The 11149-nt window shown below is 52.4% G+C and overlaps 1 long non-coding RNA gene across 2 annotated transcripts; it reads left to right on the top strand.

The window, feature by feature from the left end:
* The first annotated feature begins 6183 nt into the window (after positions 1 to 6183).
* Positions 6184 to 9814, top strand: LOC123853430 (uncharacterized). Of its 2 annotated transcripts, none has more exons than XR_008507142.2 (3): positions 6184 to 6307; positions 8942 to 9024; positions 9531 to 9814. It is a non-coding gene; the product is annotated as an uncharacterized LOC123853430 (long non-coding RNA). The 2 variants fall into 2 exon arrangements; XR_010408401.1 differs by lacking the exon at positions 6184 to 6307 and adding an exon at positions 8643 to 8779.
* Positions 9815 to 11149: the final 1335 nt, after the last annotated feature.

Consider the following 11149-nt stretch of genomic DNA (forward strand, 5'->3'; position numbering starts at 1 on the left):
TGCAAACAGGCTCATTAAAGCCATAGGTCCTAACTGACCCATGGGCTACTTACAACCAGGCACAGTCCCTAAGTTACCAAAAAAGGGAAAATTCCATCTGAGCCCATACTCCCTCACTCCACCCTGTAACTATAGCCCCTCACCACCACCTCGTGGCAGACAGTCTCTCCTTTGCTGTCTTGCCCTCTGTGCCCTTGCTGTGTATTCAATAAAATTCTCTTTTGTTCTGCTTTGGGGGGATTCTTTCACCAGCCATGCCACTGGCCCCCACCCCATTGGGACGCCCCACAATTATTTTAAGTAGCACAGTGAAAGGGATTTTCCACACAGGGAAAACCACATGGCCAGGGAAGGGCAGCGGTCTGAGAGGTCAGGTGACCTGGAGGGTGGGGGTCAGACATCCTGAGAGGTCAGGAGACTGGTGTGTATCCTGTACTAGTCCCAGAGCCCCGGGCCTCTGCAAGCCCCAGTTTCTATATCTGCAAAGTGAGTTGTTGGCCCAAGTAATCTAACCCTACCTATTGTGATCTGGATTCTTTTAAGCCCAAGAGAGGCCAGGATTAAGGCTGACTCCCCTGGGTTATGCTGGTGGGGTGGGTCGAGGTGGCTCCTTGGTTCCTTGGAAAGAAGCAGAAGAAATCACTTCTGAATGTGGCCACTGTGTCTGTGGGCCCCCTCCTCCCCTCCAGCCTCAGGTCCTCTCTCACCTCGAGTAGATGGGCCACACCTATGAAGGAAAGAGATTTGGGGTGAGCAACAGGTGTGGTTGTTAATTTTTCCAAGGGCTTGGTTCTGCCTTTCGAGATCTGTGTGCGCACACACACACACACACACGCACACACACACGAGGAGTGTGGTCACAACCTGACAGAGACTTCTCAGTCCCTCAATAGACCTGCTCACTTCACACAGGCTGTGCATCGGGAGGCTGAGCCCAGGCCAGGGGCGGGGACTGACCCCTCGCTGCCCCCCACCACGGCCCTGGCGCCCCGACTCTGGCTCACTAGCTGCGGGAGGGGGCAGCAGGCAGAGGCCCTCCACACAGCCTGTAGACGTTTCAGGGGCTCTGCATCTGGCCTCTGCCTTCTCTCTCCTTTTTTTCTTTCTGAAGGGTGTCCAACAGAGGGGCTTGGTCCCTGAAAAGCTAAGGAAAGAGGCAGGCATCGTGTGGCTTGGGCAGGAGGAGAGAGAGAAAACAAGCAGAGGTTTGAGGATGCAAAGGGGAGGGAGTCTGGGAGAAAAGGGAGAAGCATCCCATGCAGAAGCCACAGGGGACCGGAGGGGACAAGAGGAGAAAACGTGAAGAGAGACGGGGCTTGAAGACAAAAGTCCCTTTGCCACAGCTGCTGGGTGCCAGATCAGACCGGACATCATTCTGACAGACTCCACTGTGGAGTGTTGGTGCTCATGGGGAGGAGGGCCTGGTCCACCCGCCTGTCCCCTCTCCAGAGGGTCCCCTGGCCTCCCTCTTCCAGGCTCAGGTTCAAGCCTCCTCCCTTGTAGCCAGAGCCTTCTTTCTGGGGACAGTCCTGACCCTGTCACTGCACAAAGCCCTCCAGTGGCTTCCCAGGACCCCAGGATGACCTCCGGACTCCTCCATCGGCCAGCCCTCCGGTCTTGGCTCCTAGCCTCTCACCCCTTCCTCTCCCCACCCCCACCCACACCCAGGGGCCCCAGCCAAGCAGTTGGCCTGCTCCAGTTGACTGTGGGACTCCCAGCAGTTACCCAGTATGGGACACATGGGCACCACGATCCATGCTTCTGTGAATGCACGCTGGGTGCGTGAATGATAACTATCTGGCCAATCGGATACTTTCAGCTTTGAAGTTCCGCATAGGGCAGACGTCACATCCGGCCACACCAGTGAGCATCCTGGGGAGCTAATCCTGTCCAGCGGGCTGTGCAGTCGATCCCAGCCCCATGGAATCGGGAGGGCTCCCAGGGCCCTCTACCACCCACACCCCTTGTTGCCCGCAGAGAACCCTGCCGCCATGCTTCCTGCTGCCTTCCATGGGGCTCCAGGAGAAAGGAAAGGCTGCAAGGCCCGGCAGCTGGCCTCACACGGAGCTCTGGGTTAAGCCATTGGACTGGACTACCAAAAAGAGGGGCTTTCGTCAAGTCCTCCAGGCCCCAGCACTTGCCAACAAGGGGGGAGACCAGGGTCCAGTCAGGTGGGGCCAAGACACCAGCTCCTAGGTGGGAAGGAAAGGGGGCCACACAAAGGGTCTTTCTGCTCCTGGCCCCAGGAGACAGGCCTTCAGCTAAGAAAATATTTTTAGTGGTTTTTGCTGCAGACCCCTACACTCCTGAATAGCTGGAAAGGAGCAGGCCCCAGGTGGGGGGAGAGGCGGCTCCCCACCTGTCTTTGCTACAAGGAAAAGGCATCAAAAGGACCTAGACACGTGTCACAGAAAGTGCTGGGAGCATGACAAGGGCAGAGCCTCAGGGAAGCTGGGAGCCAACAGACAGGCCAGAGGCAGGGCAAGGAGGGGAGGCGGTGGTGCCAGGCTGGGAGGCAGCAACAAGAGGCCCAGGGGGCAGGACCTCCCAATTCCAATCCCCCCTGCCCTCCCCGGTGGCAGGCCATCTGTGGGGGACAAACCGGGAGCTGCTTCTCCAGGCCAGACACCATCTGGGTGGCCAGGAAGTGGGCCAGGGAATGCCAGGGAGCTGCCAAGTCCTGAAGTCACTGTGCCCAGGCCTGCCCTTCCCTGAGGGGGTATGAGTGAGGGTTGAGGCAAGAGGGTGGGGAGGCTGAAGAACTACGGGGCTCTCTTCAGGGCATGAGACCTGAGTGCGGGGGGCAGGGGTGTGGGGGAGGCAAGTCAGGGCCATTAGCTGCGAGCTCCCTGATAACAGGGCCTGCCTTTATTTCTCTCAGTGCAGAGTGCTCTGTGTAGCATTGAGCTTCTCCTTAGGAGGGCCCAGTCTCCATGAGGCTTTGAGGAAAATGAACTGGTAGGGGCGGTGGGGCGGTTGGGGGGGTGGGCAGCATTCCTCTGTTCTTAGATCTCCCTTGTATAGGTTAAGGGCGGTGGCCAGGCCTGTTGGCCAACCTGCCGTGGCTGGGTGGAACCAGGTGGGGCAGCTTTTTGACCAGAAGACAAAGTCTCTTTAGCTCCAAAGGATACCACTCTAGGTCCTAGATGCAAAGTCTCAGGTCCTGTGGAAGGCAGAATTCTAAGATGTCCCCATGACCTCCTTCCCTGGGTTTTGCTCCCATGGTTATATCACATTATACGGCAAAAAGGGATTTGCAGTGTAATTAAGGTTACTAATCAGTTGACCTTCAAATAGGGGCCTGACTTAATCACATGAACCCTTTAAAAGCAAAGTCTCCAGTGGCAAAAGAAAAGTCAGGATTCCAAGCATGGGAAGGATTCGATGCACCGTCACTGGTTTTGAAGATGGGGGCTCTGCATGGAAGGGATTTCAGAACCACCTCTAGGAACTGAGAAAGACAGCCCCCCCGCCCCAGCCAAGAGCCAGCAAGACAATGGGGACCTCAGTCCTGCAACCCCAGGAAACTGGTTCTGCTCAGAACCTAAATGATCCTGGGAGCAGATTATTCCCCAGAGCCTCCAGTGAGAGCTCAACTTGGCCAATACCTTGATTTTGGCTTTGAGACCCTAAGCGGAGACCCAGTCGAGCCCACCCCAGACTTCTGACCTACAAAACTATGAGCTAATAAATGGGTGTTGTTAAGCCTCTAAGTTTGTGGTGATTTGTTACTGAGCAATAGAGAGCAAATACAGGGTCCAGCACAGTGACGGCTCTAAGTTGTATAGGCTGACCCCAGGCGAGAACGCAAGGGCAGCATTCTGATTTCACCCCAAATGCTGGGATTCAGCCTCATCCTGCACTCTGGCTGTGCCCCTCCTCCACACACAAGCATCCAAATCTTTGTCCACGTAGTGTCTGCCAGAGGCCCTAGTTCCAATCGGTGGACGAGGAAGTTTGGACACAAACTATTTATAGATAGACCAATTGCAGGGGAATAGCACAACTTCTTAGGCCTAATCATCCAGGTTTCTTAGAAGTTTGCTTCTCCGCTAACTCTCTCCTGTATTTCCACCCCATTCTGATGCTGTTGGATCTTCTAGTCCTTGGCAAAAGCAAAATCTCTTCTAGCAAGTTATTGAAGCAGGATTCCCTAATTTAAGACCCAGACTATCCTTCCAGATAGTTCCTTAAATAAGTTCCAGAATGAATTGCTCTCTCTCAGTCACATGATCTAACTGCATTGATTTTGTCCCCTGGCAGAGATGATTAGAGGCCACTGAAATCCCTGCTCCCCTTGTAGTTGTCATTAAAGGGCAGAAACTACATTTCCCAGCTGCTCTTGCAACTAGGTGTGGTCATGTGAGTCATTCCCACCAATAGGATATGAGCAGAAGAGCTGTGTGTCACTTCTGAGCCAAGGCCACAGGAAGCAGAAACAGATGTGCCTCCGCCATACTTCCCTTCCTCCTCTGTCCACTGGTTGTAGACACCAGTGAGCCCCTGGGGAATGCAGAGCACCCAGATGGAAAGAGCCTGGGTTCCTGGATCACTACATGGAGGAAAGTCCCTGGCCTATCTGGAACACCTGCCTTGAGGGGCCCCTGGGTGGCTCAGTCGATTAAGTGTCTGCCTTCGGCTCACGTCGTGATCTTGGAGTCCTGGGATCAAGCCCTGCGTCGGGCTCCCTGTGCAGCGGGGAGTCTGCTTCTCCCTCTCCCTCTGCCCCTCCCCCCTACTCGTCTCTCTCTCTCTCTCAGATAAATAAATAAAATCTTTAAAAAAAAAAGAATACCTGCCTTGGTGTGTTATATGAATAAGAAATACATTTTTAAGGTATTTGAGTCATTATACCATTATACATAATTTGAACCATTATATATAACTTGAATGATTGTTACATATTTTGGGGTCGGTTACTGATTCTTAGCCTACACTTTACAAAGCACATACATCCCTCTGCTTGGCCCTCGACCCGAATCAAGTAGCACAAGGTGCTGACTAACCTGGATGAAAGCCTCTAAATATCTCAGTATTTCACTTTCCTTGGCTGGCGCCCACCCCTGCCTTGGTTCACAGTCGGCTTGCTCCAGAGCCTGGCTGACTCAGCTGGCCTGGGCCACCATCCATCTGCTGTCAGTGAGGGCCTGGCTCACAGAAAAATGCACATTTATTCCCCCAAACATAGGGTTCTTATTTTTCAGCAAAGGAGGTGCAGCAATAAATTTGGAGAAGCAAAACTGTTGTTGAGCACATGGCTGCTGGTAACTTTGGGACACCGCCAGGGAGCACACGTCCTCAGTCCTCAGGCTCTGAGCAAGAGCCTCTAGTGGTGGGGGAAGAGGGAGAGGGAGGTACTGGAGAGGGGAGGTGACAATTCTCTCAGAAAGCAATTAAGCATTTCTTGGCACCCTTGGGGACAACCTCAACTTTTGTGCATTTCCCCCTGGGAGGCTGGGGAGGGGGTGGGGATGAGGAGGAGAGCACCTGTAGCTACAATTCTTGAAAGTTCTGCCTTGTGCAGTGGTTCAGACTCGAAGAAGCTCACTGCAGGAAGGCAGCCGCCCCAGACCCGGCCCCCCTCCCCGCCCCCTGCCCAGGGATGCTCCCTCCCGCACCAGCAGCGGGTATACAGAGCAGCTCCAGGGGGATCCGGGAATGGACCAGGAGTGGGGTCCAAGATACAAGGGGGCCCCCTTTCTTGGTCCAGTGCTGAAGAGCAGCTCTGGATCATCAGCCCCAGCAGAGCAGACAGGCCGGGCTGCGGACAGGGATGTGGCTTAGGACGGGCCCCGGGCTCTACTGCAGTTCACAGATGCCACAGTCCAGCTCTCCTGTGGGCTCGGAGGACCTGGAGGTCATAGACTCTCACAGCAGCCCCGTGCTTTGTGGGGCTCCAGAATGACTCTGCCTCAGCAATTTCCAGTGCAAATTTGCATTTTGTTTGAGTCTGGAAATAACGGCGGCAGACTCCCCAGGGCCCAGGAACCTGCTTTGCTCCTCTTGGCATCTTATGTCCAGGAGCAAGACGCAACCAGATGCATAGGGCGGCACTGAGGTTAAGCTACAACAAGTTGACCTGGCCTGCCCCACGGATGCCGAGCCACCTCGAAGAGACGGTCAGGGAGGGTCCCGGGCCTCTCCACGCCCCTTGCTGGTCACATGAGTGGCCTGAATCCTCCATGAGCACCAAGAGGGTGTCTCTACTTCAGACTCTGGGCAGGGATCAGCACGAGCCCTGACGTGGTGGTGAACTGAGCGGCCAGGGCTGGATGCATCTCATGCAAGATGCCTTTAGAGATTTCTGGTGAGAATATCTTCCCAATTTTCCCGACCCTTCACTGGCTCAACACACGCCCTGCCTGGAGCCTTTTCCAACAACTAAATCCTCCCTCCCCTGCACCTGGCCTGGCTCCTCTCACTCTGTCACTTACAGCTTAGGACTTTGTTCCTCCCAAAATGTCCCCTCTCCAGATCTAGCTGAGACCTTTCCATGCCTAGTTAGTGAACACACTTGCCCTGATCCCCACCTGCACACCCCATCTCTCCCAGGGGGACCAGGGAGCCCGGATTTGACAGGCGCAACTATCCGGTGTGCACGGGCGCTGGATGCCCACAGAGGATTCCAGAGACCAAGGTCTTCCCAGGACTGGCAGCTCGGATGGCTCCCGGGGCAGAAATAACCCAAGCCTGCTGCCCTTTCCTTCTTGAGTGACTCAGCAAGAAGCTGGGGGACAAGGGGCTTAGGGGGAGGGGTTAGCCTGGTGATGGGTATTAAAGAGGGCACGTATTGAATGGAGCACTGGGTGTTATACGCAAACAATGAATCATGGAGCACTACATCAAAAACTAATGATGTAATGTATGGTGATTAACATAACATAATAAAATAAAATTTAAAAAAAAAAAAGAAGCTGGGGGAGAGAAATACAAACCTAGTCCTGGATCTTGCAGAGGGGATAGCGGGCAAGGTGACAGCCTTTGGCTGTGTGTGGAAAGGAACCAGTCCAGGGCTGGGCACTAAGAAGATGCTCAACCTCACTTCGAATAAAAGAATCAAACGAAAACAACGCCCAAGCCCCATTTTCTACTGAGCAGATTGGCAAAGATCAAAGGTTCGACAATGCACTGAGCTGGCAAGGGTGGAGAAAGGCACTCTTGGGCTTTGCCAGGAGGACTGTAGATGCACACATCCTCCACGGAGGGCAATTTGGCAGAATCTACTGAATGCACAAATTCTGTGACCCAGCAATTCCGCTTTCCGAAACGTATCGCCCAGCGGTGCACATTTGTGGAATGACCTAGGGCCATTGTTTATAAGAATGACAAGGGATGGGAGGCGCCCTCCATAGGTGACGGATTCCACACTTACGGTATGCCCAGGTGATGGAACACAGCACCAGGACAAGGAATTGGAGCCATTGATGCATGGATCTGGAGACAGGTCCCAGTTATGTTGTAAAGTGGGAAAACTAAAGAAGAGCAAAGCAAGAGCAGAACAGGCTGCAGGCGTGGCTGGTTTCGAGTCTCAGTGAATGAATGAATGAATGAATGAATGAATGAATGAATGAATGAATGAACGAACGAATGAACTGGCATGCTCCCATTTGGGTAAAAATCATAAAAGAAAAATAGTGCATATGCTCATCTGGTTGTGTGTCCTGAGCAACAACTCTGGATGGATACCTAAGAAACGGGTTCCATCGGTTCCATGGGAGCAAGCATTTTCATGATATACCTTTTTTGTTAAATTTGTAACTTTAAATGGCTACATGACCTATTGAAAAAGAAAATACAGTTTCAACTACGTGGGCGCCCCCTGCCTCTGGAGTGGAATGGAATGGAATGGAATGATCCCAGAACTCGAGGGGCCACCAGCAAGTTCCAGGACAGAATGTGGCTATCATTCCGTCTTACACTCCCACGGCATGTGACATCTTACAGACTCCTTCATTTGCGCTGCGCCTTCAATCCTCAGGACAGCCCCTTTCTTTCAGATGAAGAAATGGAGGCCCAGAGGGTAAGTGATTTCTCTGAAGTCACACAGCAAGTGGTTGAGCCCAGACTTGCATCCAGGTTTGCTGGCTCCCTCTCTCCTTTTCCTCCTCACTTGAGAGTCCTGGGGACTCAGGTCGCTGCTGTGATGTCTGCCTAGAACGTTTCTACCTAGAACATGAGCCAGGCCGCAGTGCAGACGGGTGCAGGCCCCGGCTGTGATGTCAGGGCCTGGCCTCGAACTCTGGGTCGGCGGCATCCTACCGGGGTGACTTTGGGGAAGTTGCTTATTGGGCTGACTCTCAGTTACTTCATCTGTGAAGCAGGAACCAGACCACCACCCACTTCAGAGGGTTGTCCTGAGTTTGACATGAGCTCAGTGCCAAGGACATAGCAGCCTCAAAGTAAGACGGAGCCAGGCTGTCCGGAGTCCGGAGCTGCCCTCTGAGACAGCTCCACTATGAGCTGCCTACTTCTTAGGAATCTTGCACAAACCAGAAAGAAAAGCGTTTTGCATGCATTGCAGGGTTGGTTCTGCACCGCGGGCCGGTGGGCCTTCCTTCTGATGTTCTTTTCTCCTTCCCTTTCATTCCCACCCTCTCTCATCCTCCCTGCTCCTGCCTGGCTCTCAGCAACCTGGAGGGATGGCCCCGAGATTCTGCACAGAGACCCAGGGCTGCCCTCAGCAGAGAAGGGAGGCCGCCTGTGGCTCACCCCTGCCCCTCACCTCCACGGAAATACCCCAGACCTGTTTTCTTTGGAAATTATAATCAACCAGAAAAAGGTGAACAGGAGGGAAGAAGGCAAACAGAAGCAAGTTTTTCCTCTCCCTTTCTCCACTAAATAGGCTGGAACACTAAGCCTTTAGCTACATATCCCCCCCCCCCCCCCCCGCCACCACCACTGTTTTCTAAAATAAAATAAAAGTTTCTCTCTCTCATCTCAGGGTCTGGAGGTGGGAAGTCTTGTCTGCCAGGGCTGTTCTGCTCCACAAAGTCTCTCAGAGAACCAGGCACTTCCCACCTTGCTGTGAGTAACAACATGATACACACCTGCAGGTGGAGGCCGCCTCAAAGCCCGGGCGGGGGGTCTCTGGGCCAAGTTCATGGTTTCACAGCCCGAAGTGCGGGTTTGCAGGTGTTAGAGGGAATCTCCTTCAGGCAAGCGCAAGTATTGGTCAAGGGGAAGGTAGCTCCACACACAAGAAAGGCAGACGCAGAGGCGGCAGCCCCACAGAAGAGGGGTTAGGGGAACATGGAATTTGTGTAAAGAGAAAGCTGTCCTTTCTTCTGGACGGACAGAACCATGGACTGAGGAATTCACCACAGTGTGTGGACTCCAGTCCTTCTGGAGGCCGGGAAGTCCAGGAGCAGGGCGCTGGTGAAGCCCTGTGCCTGGCACCTCGCGGGTGGGATCATTCTTTAAAAGACGGCAATATTAAAAATAATAAAAATAAAAACTAAATAAAGGAAGATTTTTTTAAGATTGTATTTATTTATTTATTTTTAAAAAGATTTTATTTATTTTTTTGACAGATAGAGACACAGCGAGAGAAGGAACATAGTAGGGGGAGTGGGAGAGGGAGAAGCAGGCCTCCCGCTGAGCAGGGAGCCCGATGTGGGGCTCGATCCCAGGACCCTGGGATCATGGCCTGGGCCGAAGGCAGACGCTTAACCGACTGAGCCACCTAGGCGTTCCTAAAGGAAGAAGATATTGACAAGAAGAGCCCATTTCCCTCTTAATTCAGTCTCCCCTTCTTTGCTCTTGCTTTATTTTTAAAATTAACATAGAATAAAAATGACTTTTATCTGCTTTTGGTGTTTAGATTTGTGTCACCGCCCACCACGATCAGGGCGGGACATTTCGACCTCCCTAACGCCCCCTTCAAGCTTCCCCTGGGGGAGCCGCACCCTCTCCCCACTCCTGGCCCCTGCCTGGGGACCCCCGACGTGCCCTCCGTCCCTGGAGGTTGTCTTTTTGAGAATAGGTCATAGAAATGGAAGTCTACGGCGCGTAACCTTTTGACTTTTTTTGGTTTTTTTTCACTCGGAATAATGCCTTTGGGATCCCCCTCATTGCACGTGCCAATAGGTCTCTCCCTTTATAGCTGAGTCGTATCCTATCGTCCGGGGTGCCACACTTCGTTCATCCATTCATGTGTGGAAGGACATTCGGGCTGTTTCCAGCGTTAAGTGATTATGAATAGAATGCCACAAACATTTGTGCACAGGCTCTTGTGTGAACAAAAGTTCTCCTTTTTGCAGGGCAGTGAGCCTCAACTGGAGGCAATTTTGCCCCGGAGGGGACATCTGGCAATGTCTGGAGACATTTTTGATTGTCGTGTGCTCGGCATCTAGTGGTTAGAGGTCAGGGACGCTGCTAAACATCCTGCAGTGCCCAGGTCTCATAATACGGAATGATCTGGCTCCCAATGTCACTAGCGCTGTGGTCCACAAAACTTGCCCTGGGGTAAATGTACAGACATTGAGATTGCTGGGTCACAGGGAGTGTTCACATTTAACTTCATAAGAAATTGCCGAACCGTTTTCCAGAGTGACTTTCCCATTTTGCATTCCCACCAGCAACATAGGAGAGCTCTAGGCGGGTCACATCTCTCTGCCAGTGCTTGATATGATCAGTGTTTAAAATTTTAGCCAAAAAATAAAAAATTAAAAAAAAAAGAAAAGAAAATTTAAAAATTTTAGCCATTATGGGCACCTGGGTGGCTCAGTTGGTTAAACGACTGCCTTCGGCTCAGGTCATGATCCTGGAGTCCTGGGATCGAGTCCCGCATCGGGGTCCCTGCTCAGCAGGGAGTCTGTTTCTCCCTCTCCCGCTCCCCCTTCTTGTACCCTCTCTCTCTATCTCACTCTCTCTCTCAAATAAATAAATAAAATCTTTAAAAAAATAAAATAAAATTTTAGCCATTATGATAGGTATATAGAGGTATCTCGTTATGCTTTATATTTGCATTTGCCTGATGGCTAGTGATGCGGAGTATCTTTTCACGTGCTTATCTGCTATCTGTGTGTCCTCTTTGCTGAAGTGTCTGTTCAAGTCTTTTGTCCCCATGGACCTGGGGTGCACCATCCTCCCAGCACTTGGAGGCACTAGTCCAGAAGCTTGTCAAATCTTGTTGTTCTTTTATATAGCT

Source organism: Mirounga angustirostris, unplaced genomic scaffold (genome assembly GCF_029215605.1).
Source record: "Mirounga angustirostris isolate CCGP_5_RB_7025 unplaced genomic scaffold, mMirAng1.0.hap1 SCAF_17, whole genome shotgun sequence".
NCBI lineage: Eukaryota > Metazoa > Chordata > Mammalia > Carnivora > Phocidae > Mirounga > Mirounga angustirostris.